At 36.5% G+C, this 12,404-nt stretch overlaps 1 protein-coding gene and 1 pseudogene across 9 annotated transcripts in view; one reads left to right on the top strand and one right to left on the bottom strand.

The window, feature by feature from the left end:
- Malrd1 (MAM and LDL receptor class A domain containing 1) overlaps nt 1–12,404 on the bottom strand; it is a 725,534-nt gene that overhangs the window by 533,255 nt on the left and 179,875 nt on the right. The gene's annotated exons all lie outside the window — the stretch shown is intronic.
- Nucleotides 7,743–9,266, top strand: LOC106010640 (septin-7 pseudogene; annotated as a pseudogene).

Below are 12,404 nucleotides of genomic sequence, written 5' to 3'. Positions count from 1 at the left end.
AACAATCGGATTCCATAAAAATTTTAAGAATCTGTCCATCAAAAAGCACCAGCAACATTAGTGTAGAGGAAAGCTATTGATTTTTGTGTGTTGACCTTGTAACCAGCTACTTGACTGAATTTGGTTATTAAGTCTACAAGACTTTTGGTGGAGTTCTTGGGGTCTTCTATATAGAGTATCATGTCATCTGCAAATAATGACAATTTGACTTCTTCATTACCTGTCTTTATTCCTTTTATTTCTTTTTCTTGTCTAATTGCCGTGGCTAATGTTTCCAGAACTATATTGAACAAGAGTGGTGATAGTGGACATCCTTGTCTTGTTCCTGATTTGAATGTGAAGGATTTCAGTTAATTTCCAATGATGAATGTCATTATATTGTATACCTAAAATGTACCAATTATTAGAATGAATAATCAATAATGTAAAATAGGAAGAAAAGGTCCAAAGGGGTAGGGGTAGTGGGAGGGGCAGGGGAAAGGAAAGAAGGGAAAGGAAAAAATGATGAGAAATGGAAAAAATGGAAATAAAGTCTTTGTAAATAGGGAAGGGTGGAGGGTGTGAAGGGAGGGCTAGGAACGGGGTAAAAATAAGAACCAAGATGCATTATGTAAAGGTACAATTCTCAATGAGAAATGTAATTGTGTTGTATACCTACAATGTACCAATAAAGGAATTTAATACCAAAAAAAAAAAAAAGCACAAGCAACAAAAAAGGCAAACCTCAGAAGGGGAAAAATATTTTCAAATAATAAATCTGATAAAAGACCAAAATTCAGAATAAATGGGCCAAGGATTTGCATAAACACTTCGAAGAAGATATACAAACGTACAAAACACACATGAAAAAGTGCTTGATATCGGTAACAATTAGGGACATGCAAATCAAAACTACAGGAGATAGTACCTAGTAGAGGCTACTATCAAGAAAACAAAAACCAAGAAAATAACAAGTGTTGGTCAGGCTATAAAGAAATCAGAACACTTATATATTGTTGTGAAAATGCAAAATGGTACAGCTACTATGCAATACAACATGGGAGTTCCTCAGAAACTTAAATCACATGATACAGTAATTCCAGTTCCGAGTATATGGTATATGATACTAGCAAGAATTGAACACAGGGTCTTGAAGAGGTCCTTGTCCCCTATGTTCACAGAAGCATTATTCACAGCATTTAAAAATGGGAAGAACATCAAGCATACATCAATACATGAATAAAAAAGATTATACATAAAATGGATGTTATTCATGCTTTTAAAAAAGGAAATCATGACAAAAACTATAATAGATGAAATTTGAAAATATTATGCTAAATGAAATAAGGCAGTTATAAAAGGAAAAATACTGTATGGTTCATTTATATGAATCATACGAGTAGATGAAATCATAAAGAAAGGAAATAGAATGGTAGCTGCCTGAGGCTGAGTGAAGGAAGGAATGGGGAACTATTGTTCAATGGGATCTTGAGTTTCAGTTTTGCAAGACTGAGAGATTTAGGTGATTGATGTTAGTGATGGTCATACAACAATATAAATTTATTTAATAGTGCTGATATGTGCGGTAACAATGGCTAAGATAGTAAATTTTATGTTTATCAGTATGTACATTTTATCACAATAAAAGGAAAGTGAGAAAAAAAGAAAATAAATACTTGGCATGCCATTGCTGGTTTAAATGGAGGGGCCCATGCAAAAAGGAACACAGGTGGCCTCAAGAAGAAGAAAGAAGAAATAAAATTTGGTCCTCAGTTTTGTAGCCACTAGAAATCTAATTCTGCCAAAAACCTGAAGGAGGTGGGAAGCAGGATGTTTTTCTGTTAGCCTCCAGGTCACAGTGATCCTAACAAACATTTTGATTACAGCCTTAGGAGACACCAAGCAAAGAAGCAAGTCATGTCATTCTAGGATTCATACCTACAAAACAATGAGCTACAGTTTTCCCTCGGTATGGAGGAATTGGTTCCATGATCTCCCCTCCCTTTATTTCCCCTACATCCCCACATCGAAGTCCCCAGATGTTCAAGTACTTTATATACAACAGTATAGTATTTCCATACAAAGCATACACATTGTCCCACACACTCTGAATCATCTTCAAACTACATATAATACCTAATGAATACCAATGTTATGGAAATAGTAATTATAATACATTGTTTAGGGAATAAGTCTATATACACTAGGGCAGATATAATTTTTATTCAAATATTTTTGATCTGCAGTATTTGAATCACTGGATGCAGAATCTATGGAAAGAGCCAACTCTACTAATTTTTAAGTCACTGTATTTGTGGTGGTTTGATACACAGCAATAAAATAGGAGAAGGGTTGAAGGGAGGTGAGAGGGATGGAGAAAAATAAAAGAATAAAGGTATGTTATGTACAGGTACAAATTTCCTATGACGAATGTGATTATTATGTATATCCAAAATGTACCATTAAAACTAATTAAAAAAAATAAAATGCTAATAGGACTAATAAAAGTTAAATGTACTGGGTAACTAACTCTTGAGTAGTTATTTTCCTCCATCTCTCTAAAGATAACATCTCACTTTTTCTGATTTCCATTCTTTTTTGTTAGAGAAGTCTAGGGATTTATACCTTTTTTCTGAGCTGCTCTGAAGATTCTACTCTGCTACAGGCTTTCAGGAATGTCACTATGATGTGCATACATGGGTTATCATTTATTTCTCTTTTGTATTGTTATTGATGATGCAATTTAATTTTGAAAATTCTTAGAAATATTCTCTAAACCTTTAGTCCCTGAAAATACCATTATTCCTTTAAAGACTTCTGTGCAGTTGATACTAGTTCACCAAATAATTACCAATATAATTGTAAGAGGAAATGGAATATAATCATAAATAAACTGAGAACATCAGGTGTACACAATTATAAGATATATAATATCACATATATGAAAATACTAGTGGAATGGAATTTGAATTGGCTCTCAAAGATTAGCAAGACACAGATAAGTACTTTAGAGGGAGCTGAGGAGCAGGACATTTGGGGTAATGAAAGGTCCCTATAAGTTGTAACCAGATAATTAAGTGTTAGCTTAACATATTCCTGTTTTAGCTCTGGATAATTGGGCTTTTACCATTGAGCACAAAACATTTGAGTTCATTAGCTTAATCAAAGATATATATATATAGATCTAGATATATAAACTTTACAAAGATGACATGAATAAAAATGTAACTGAATGGAAAAACGCTAGCCCTTTAACATCTCTCTCACCAATTTCTGCCTAAAAGAACAGCAAGTTCTTTCACAAATCCTATTTTCTGTTCATCTATCTTACTACACTCTAAGTTTAGTGACATTTTTAACTAAAATCCATGTCACCAGAGCATTAACACTCTTCCCATAAAAATAAGCATAGCAATAACCACTACAGTGGTACCTCAATTCATGAATGCTTTTATTTGTGAACAATTTGTTTCACACAAAGAAGTGTTTGATAAAATTTTGTTTCTATTTGCAAATTCTGCATGGGGTGATGGACACAATCACAGCCATCCTTCCTGCACGAACACAAATGTGACCATATTCTCCAGAATCATGGAACAAATTAAGTTCGTGAATTGAGGTACCAGTGTATTACTACATAACATGAATTCATTAACACAATTTCACAATTCAAACCCCAACATAGGAATTCCTCAGAGATCTTCATGAGAAAAGTTTATTTATATTTATCTGTAAACTGTTAAATATAAGTTGAAGAAAATAAATGGAGGTTCTTGGTAGATTTGTACAAATGTAAGTATGCGGTTATCATTTGTCTTTTTGAAATATTTTAACAGCTTATTGACTCCTCTTTAAGTACCCAAGAGAAATACAGCTCCAAATGGAGAGTCATTAAATCAGTAATGACAAAATGTTCTGGTTTTACTGTCCAAGTTGTCAGTACTATCCAAGCAGCTTCTATTTTTTTTTCATTATTCCCAGTTTCTGAAGTAAAGTTTCCACAATTATCACCACCACATCTCTCTACCTTCTAGCATCTGTCCCCACAGAGGTACTGACTGTGGATTTAGGTATTTTTACCCATGCACAAGATCCCATCCTCCCATGGTTATTAACTCAATGGCATCTCTGTGGCAAAACTGAGACAAAGATGTCGCTCAACTCTCTTGACCCTATTACATATTGACCCTACTACCTCCTTTCTCAATTTTTCTTTATAAAGTCTTAGAAATTCTCAAAAGTCATTCTCTATTCCAATTTTCTCTTGAATTCCTTTCATTCAGAATTCTACTGCTCTTATTTAAAATCTGCAAATTCTCCATATTATTGTATCCAAAAGTCAACTGTCAGCTCTTATCTTGATTCATCAGAAATATTTGAGTTAACCCATTTTTCATCTCCCTGAAATATTGCATTCACTTGTGTTCCAAGTTGACAAGTTCTCAATTTTTCTCTCATTTTGTAAGTTGCTCCTTCTCTATCTTTGCTGGTTCCCCCTTTTACTCTTGTCTGTAGATTCTTAGATATTTTCTTTTCTTTACTTTAGAGAATTCATCTCATCTCAGGCTTTCAATGGTGCTTACCTGTTGACTTCTACATAACTTATATCTCCAGTCTAAAACTCCTCCCAGAACTCCAGATTCATACATATAATTCTTAGTTAGACATCTTCCCTAGGATGTCTAATTGAGACCTCAAATGTTACACATCCAAATGTCAGCTCCCACAACTTTCCTCTTATTACCTTATAGTTCACACAATTTCAGAAATGGCAACACTATCCTTCCAGTTGCTAAAAGCAAAACCTTCAGACTCACCTCTAACTACACATAATTTCTCATATCTTACAGTCAGTCAATAATCCTACTTATCTTCAAAAATACATCCAGAACCTGCCACTTCTCACCACCTCCACTGCTATCACCCTAGCTCAGGTCACCATCATTCCCTCACTCGAATTTTGGAATATCCTAATAACTGATCTCCCTCCTTCTATTCTCGCTCCAGTAGCCACCAACTGGCATTGCATTGCACTCTCAGGTAGACTCTGGTGTTGCTAGAAGCTGGGCTGACCATATCAGCTAAGCTATCATGCAATTCGGTTGAATGTAAAGATCTTCACAAGTCAACAACCACAAACAAGATCACTCTGTAGATTGACAAAAGAAAACAAGACAAAAGGAGGACTGCTTTATGAAAGGACTACTGAATACAGACAAAAGAGCATTGGGCAAACTCAAAAGTTCTCAAATACTCCACCTGATTGATGAAAGTTACTGCTGCATCCTAATCAATTATAACTTTACCTTCTAATAATATCTATTTATGTCTATTATTATATAATTATCCTGTTTCTTACACAAGTCCAGAGCAAATTCTTTTTAGCAAGTCACCAACACAAGCCCAAATTCCATACCAAGTTCCTCCTAACATTGTCTTGTAGGGATATTCCACAATTCCTGACTTGGTTACTTTTCTTGTTGCTGAGATAAAATACCCAAAGTTAAAGGAGGAAAGTTTTACTTGGCTCACAGTTCAAAGAGGTTTCAGTCCATAATCAGCTGGTTCCAAGGCACGGTGGCATGGTAGAGGGGCATCGCAGAGGAGAAACAGTCCATGGCAAGCAGGCAAGTGAAAGGAGCAAGCAGCAAGTCCAAGCGACCTTAGCAGCTTCTTTCTGTCCCTTTTGTATTCTACCCAGGCTACTGGGCTTAGCATGGGTGCCAAACCATTCAGTGGACTGATTTAGTAATCACACATCCAGAGTCTCAGCATCACACACTCTAGATCCAGCCACTTCTGAAAAAGCCCCACTTATGACTGCATGAGGCTTTGGGGCCACATCTAGACACAGCCATAACAGTTCTCCATGTTAGATCATTTCCCTTGCTGAGCAACTACCAAACCCTGATTTGTTGTAAGTGTGTACCGATAGTCTTGGCTGGAAGACATCAGTGCCTGCTTTCTATCTGTTCTCCATAGCAAGCACAGTGATTTACTAAGTCTACTCCTCTGGGTCTGCTGTTCAAAGCACTCCCATGGATCAGCGTCTTTCTCATTTGAAGCCAACGTCCTTATGACAACTCATAAGGCCTCAGCGGAATGGTCTTCAATCTTGGCCTCAACCGAGGAACTTTGCAAAGCACGACTGCCTCATTTCTCACTGGCACCAAGATTTTTAAAAACACCCTGGGTGATTCTCACAGGCTACCAAACTTGAAAACTATAGTTCCTCCCAGTCTTACTCTCAGACCTCACTGTTTTTGCCATGATCATTTTCTTCTTGCCACACTGGTCCTTTTGCTATCACTCAGGCTCACTGTCTCATGCCCTTAGTTCCTTCTGGCAAGAACAATTCATATGATACATCCCTTTGTTTCCTCATCTCGAGTTTTTGGATGTCACTGAGACCCACTTGACCATCTTATTCAAAACTCCAAAGTCCCTCCCATTCTCCAATTGTCTTTACCTTGCTTTTCTTCCATAGCACACATACTCCCTTCTAAAATGATACAAAGTTTATTTATTTATTATAAGTTCAGGCTCTCCCCAATGGGGAAACAAGCTCCAAAGAGGAGACACGTTTTGGATTTTTTTTTAAACTTCTCAGTAGTTTTAGCTGGGATAATTTAAGGGTAAATTGACATATCCATTTTACCTACTGTGGGATCTTAAAGTGCTTGGTGCCTAGCATATGGTGAGTATTAAAAGCTTGTTACAATCAAGTGTGACTTTTCTTTTTTTTCAATGTAAAATTTTCTCGTTTTCCCATAAATTCTTAGTTCTATTACAGAGGTAGACTTACTTTGTTGCTATCTCAATATCATCCTACAAAAAGCACATCCATCCCTAATTCTTTTCTCTCCTTTAATTTAGTATTCAATGCTTTATATTCCTTACTTATATTTATTTTATTTTATTACCTCTCTGAAAGACTCAGTGGTGTTACCACGTAAACATTTTAGTTTAGGAGTTTAGCTCTTGCTGTGTATCTCCTCCTTGGTAGTCCCATCTGAAACAAGGCTTCAATAACTTTATGTCAGTGAATCCAATTATTATTTCTCTCATTGTTTCTTGATGGTACCTGAACTGTCCGAGTTGCAGACAATAATTCAGTTGCTCCTTGATCTCATTCACTCTATATCCTATGACCTAAGGTAAAAATGCAAGAGTATGACTTAACTATCCCTTTTCTCTTTTTCCCAAAATTTAATCACCAAGCTTTTCATTATTCTATCTCTTAAATCTTTATTGGGTCATATCTCTACAAATCAATTTAGGCCAGGATAATCTCAACTTTACTCTGAAATTCTCCCAACCAAAACTATTACTGTATTTCTCCTTTAAATTCATTCTACACACTACAGTTTAAAAACTGAAAGAATATAAACATTCAAACTTGATTATATTGTGCTGCTGACTCTCTGCTATTTAGCATAATGTTCTAAATCTTTAAGGCAGTTGAATTAACATGGGGACCGAGTCCTAAACAATCTCTATGCTTGCCTGTATGCTTGAGCTATAATCATCATTTCAGTATGTTTCGTAAGTGGAGGCACTTTCCTTCTCACCCATTTTAGTGCCTCAACAAGTCTATTTCTTGCGTTTAAAAACCACCATTGACTTTAAGTATTCAATTTCATTCTGTCATTTTTCTTTCCAAATTTATCTATGACAAAATCCCTAGCTCCGCCCGGAAGTCCCATCTAGGGCAGACGTCAGGATGGCGTAGTGTTCATAAGCATAATTTAAGCGGGATCTTTATGCACTGCGGCAGCAGCGGCGGGGCCTGGGGGTCGGTTCCTGTGAGATCACCGGAATTGGCGAGAAGCGTCTACTGTGGCCCAATGGCTGTGCTGGCAACGAGCAGGACCGTGTGAAACTGAAATGACACGATTGGACCTGGCAAAACAGCTTGAAAGACACTGTGCCGTTTGCTGATTGACACTGATCTTGAGAGCCTTCAAGAATCTATGAAAAATTTTCTTTAAACTCTACATTTTTATTTCATTCCACGAATCTGATGATTTCAAGAAATACATACCTGTGTTGATTAGAGTCAGCAAAGCAACTGAAGAACCTTGAAGGCTATGTGGGATTTGCCAAGTATATAAAAGAAATCAGTGAAGAGCGAGCATTGAATTCACACTTATGATAATAGGAGAATAGGACTGGGAAAATCAACTCATTATTCTTCACAGATTTGGATCCAGGCCCTTCCCATAGAATAAAAAAGACCGTACACGTGGAACAATTCAAAGTTTGAGTCGAAGAAGGTGGTGTTCGGCTGCTACTCACAATTGTTGATATTCCAAAATTCAGAGATGCACTGGATAATAGTAACTGTTGGCAGCGGGTGATCAACTATATTGATAGTAAGTTTGAGGATTACCTAAACACAGAATCTCGACAGAACAAATGTCAGATGCCTGATAACAGGGTACAGCATTGTTCATACTTCACTGCTCCTTTAGGACTTGGATTTAAACCACTGGATTTTGAGTTTAACCATTTGCATGAGAAAGTGAATATCATCCCATTTCTTGCCAAAGCTGACACACTCACACAGGAGAAATACCAACAAGTTTAAAAACAGATAATGAAAGAAATCCAAGAACATAAAATTAGAACACATGAATTTCCAGAAAAAAATTAGAAGAAAAGAAGAAAATTAGCTGGTTAAAAAGAGGACCGTTTACCTCTTGCTGTGGTAGGTAGTAATACTATCATTGAAGTTAATGGTAAAAGGGTCAGAGGAAGCCAGTATCCTTTGGCTGTTGCCAAAGTTGGAAATGATGAATTTTATGATTTTACAATTCTAAGAAATATGTTGATAAGTATGCACAATGCAACACTTGAAAGATGTCACTATGAGAACTGCAGAAACAAAAAACTGGCAGCAGGGACTTACAATGCAGTGGACAACAAAAATAACAAAGGGCAGCTTACTAAGAGCCCCCTGGCACAAATGGAAGAGGAAAGAAGGCAGCACCCACCCAAGAGGAAGAAGATAGAAATGGAGCAGGTATTAAAATGAAGGTCAAAGAAAAAGTTAATAACCTGAAGAACTCAGAAGCAGAGCTCCACCAGCCCCATGAGCAAATGAAAAGAATTCAGAAGCACAGCACACAATAATTAGAGGAAAAATGTCCTCTGTTGAGGAAGAGAAACCAAACTGGGAAGCTCAGCAACATATCTTAGAACAAAAAAACTTTTCAAGACCCTTGAAAAGGAAAAAAGAAAGAGAAAATATTTTAAACTCTCTGTTGACCACCAGTTACCATTAGTTGCCAATATGCTACTTTGGATATCAGTGTTTGTTGGATCCATTTGACTAATTTGCACCATAGTGACAGATTTTTTAACAGCATGAGAAACATTATTTCTTTTGTTGTTCTTGATGGAGATTACTATGCTTTGAATTCTCTAAGGCAGTGGTGACAAACCTATGGCACACGTGCTGCAACAGGCATGCAAAGCCCTCTGTGCGATGATGTCATGAGTTATATGACTTTTTTTTCTAAACTAAAACCTCAGAATTCAGGTTTAATTGCAGTGTTGGTGCTTTGCAGTAAATACTGGGTTTTTAGTTGCATTTTAGGCAGTCTCTAAAAGTTTGGCCACCACTGTTCTAGGGTGTTGTGTAATTAGAAAATAGCACCTCCAGGTACCTTTTCTACATTTTATTATTATTACTAGACAGATGACTTCAATTTAATGCGAGAGAACATTTCACTGTGGTAAAATCATGTTCTGGTGGTTTGATTGATACTCTGAAATAAAAGGATTCTGGAAGGTTTTTGAGGATTAATTGCCATAATACAATACAAACTGTGCAGCTCTATCATAATAATACAGAGGATCCACTCAGTGAAGCCTATAAAATAATTCAGTCTACCACAGTTGACACTATTTTTTAAATTAATTTAATTGGTACATTTTAGGCATACAATATAATGACATTCATCATTGGAAATTTGCACCATCACATAATCTCTCTTGGTTCTTATTTTTTCCTAATTCCTCTGCCCTCCCTTCAACCACTCTATCCTTCCCTATTTACAAAGATTTTGCTTCCACTTTTCATGTTCTCATATTAATTCCATTCCCTTCTTTCCTTTCCCCTACCCCTCCCACTTGCCCTTCCACTTTGCCAATTTTCTTCCTATTTCACATTATCTATTATACCTTTTAGTCCTTTTTGACACTTTGTTTCTCACACCAGAGAAACTATTCGGTATTTACACATGTGTGTCCTATTTATTTCACTTAAGAGTATCACCTCAATGTGCATCCATTTAGCTATAAACATCTCTAATTTCTCATGTTATATGGCTGGGTAGAACTTTTGATAAAAAAAAAATCCACATTTCCTTTATCAAGTCTCCAGTTGATGGGCATTTGGGCTGCTTCCAAGTTTTAGCTATTACAAATTGTGCTGCTATGAACATGGGTGCACATGTATCATTGTGGTATGATTCTTTTAATTCTTTGGGGAAGATACCCAGTAGAATAGCTGGGTCAAATGGGACTTCCAGTCCTAGTTCTTTGAGGTAGCTCCATACAGAATTCCACAGTGGTTGCACCAGTCTATACTCCCAACAGCAGTGGAGCAAGGTTCCTCTTTCCCCACAGCCCCGCCAGCATTTGTTATTGGTTGCTTTCATGATAGTAGCCATTCTTTCTGGGGTGAGGTGGAATCTCAGTGTTGTTTTCATCTCTTGAATGACCAGTGATAGTGAACATTTTTTCATATGTTTATTTGCCATTTCTACTTCTTTCTCTGAGAAATGTCTATTCATTTCAGATGCCCATTTTTGGATTGGGTCCTTAAATTTGGGAGGTCTGATTTTTTAAATCTCTTTCTACATTCTAGATAGGGGACCTTTATCAGAGGAAGAGCAGGTGAAAATTTTTTCAGACACTGTGGGTTGCCACTTCACACTGTTGCTAGTTTCTCTTGCTGTGCAGAAACTTTTTAATTAAAACAGATCCCACCTGTGGATTGTTTGTGCTAATTCACAGGCAACTGAGGTTTTGTTCATAAAATCTTTTCCATGCTGATGTTTTCAACAGTTCTACCTAACCTCTGTTCGAGCCGATTCAGAGTTTCTTTTAATATTTAGATCTTTAATCTATTTCAATTCTAGTTTAGTGCATGGTGAGAGATATAGGTCTAGTTTTAATCTTTGGCAAGTTGAAACCCAATTTTTCCAGCACCATTTATTAAAGAGGCTATCTATCCTCCAGTGAAGGTGTTTGGCTCCTTTATTGAAGATGAGATGGCTGAGTGTGTCTGATGTTGTTTCTGCATCTTCTAATCTGTTCCACTGGTCCTCAAGTCTGTTTCTTTGCCAGTACCATGCTGTTTTTATCACAGTAGCTTTGTAGTATTGTTGCAGGTTGGGGAGTGTGATACCCCCTGCCATGTCTCTGTTACCTAGAATTGCTTTTGCTATTCTGGGTCTCTTCTTGTTCCAAATGAATTTTTGGATTGTTTTCTCAAGGTCCGTGAAGTATGCTGCTGGAATTTCAATTGGGATTGCATTGAATCTATAAAGCAGTTTTAGAAGTATGGCCATTTTCACAGTTGATTCTTCCTACCCAGGAACAATGGATATCTTTCCACTTTGATATTGTCTTCAATCTCTCCTTTCAGAGTGCTATAGGTTTCAGAGAAGAGGTCTTTGATTTTTTGTTAGGTTGATTCCTAGGTATTTCAGCTTTTTTGGATGCTATTGTGAAAGGAATTGCTTGCCCTATTTCTCTGAGTCTGTTGTTCATGTAGAGGAAAGCTATTGATTTTTGTGTGTTGACCTTGTAACTAGCTACTTTACTGAATTTGGTTAAGTCTAGGAAACTTTTGGTGGAGTTCTTGGGGTCTTCTATATAGAGAATCAGGTCATCTGCAAATAATGACAATTTGACTTCTTCATTTATCTTTATTCCTTTTATTTCTTTCTCTTATCTAATTGCTATGGCTAATGTTTCCAAAACTATATTGAACAGAAGTGGTAATAGTGGACATCCTTGCCTTGTTCCTGATTTTAATGTGAAGGATTTCAGTTTTTGACCATTTAGTATGATATTGGCTGTTGGTTTTTCATAGATAGCATTTATCAGATTAAGGTAGAGACCATCTATTCCAATTTTTTGTAGAGTTGTTATCATAAATGCATGTTAGATTTGGTCAAATGCTTTTTCTGCATCTATGGAGATGATCATATGGTTTTTCTCCTTGGCTCTATTGATACAATATATTACATTGTTTGATTTTCGTATATTGAACCATCCCTGCATCCCTGGGATGAATCCCACTTGATCAGGGTGTATGATCTTCTTGATGATCTTCTGCATTTTGTTTGCCATTATCTTATTAAGGATTTTTGCATCTATGTTCATTAGTGAGATTGGCCTACAGTTCT

The sequence above is a fragment of the Heterocephalus glaber genome, unplaced genomic scaffold (assembly GCF_053883595.1).
Source record: "Heterocephalus glaber isolate CG9 unplaced genomic scaffold, H.glaber_assembly_v1.0 deba00000768, whole genome shotgun sequence".
In the NCBI taxonomy this organism is placed as follows: domain Eukaryota; kingdom Metazoa; phylum Chordata; class Mammalia; order Rodentia; family Bathyergidae; genus Heterocephalus; species Heterocephalus glaber.
This window is presented reverse-complemented; position numbering and strand designations above follow the sequence as displayed.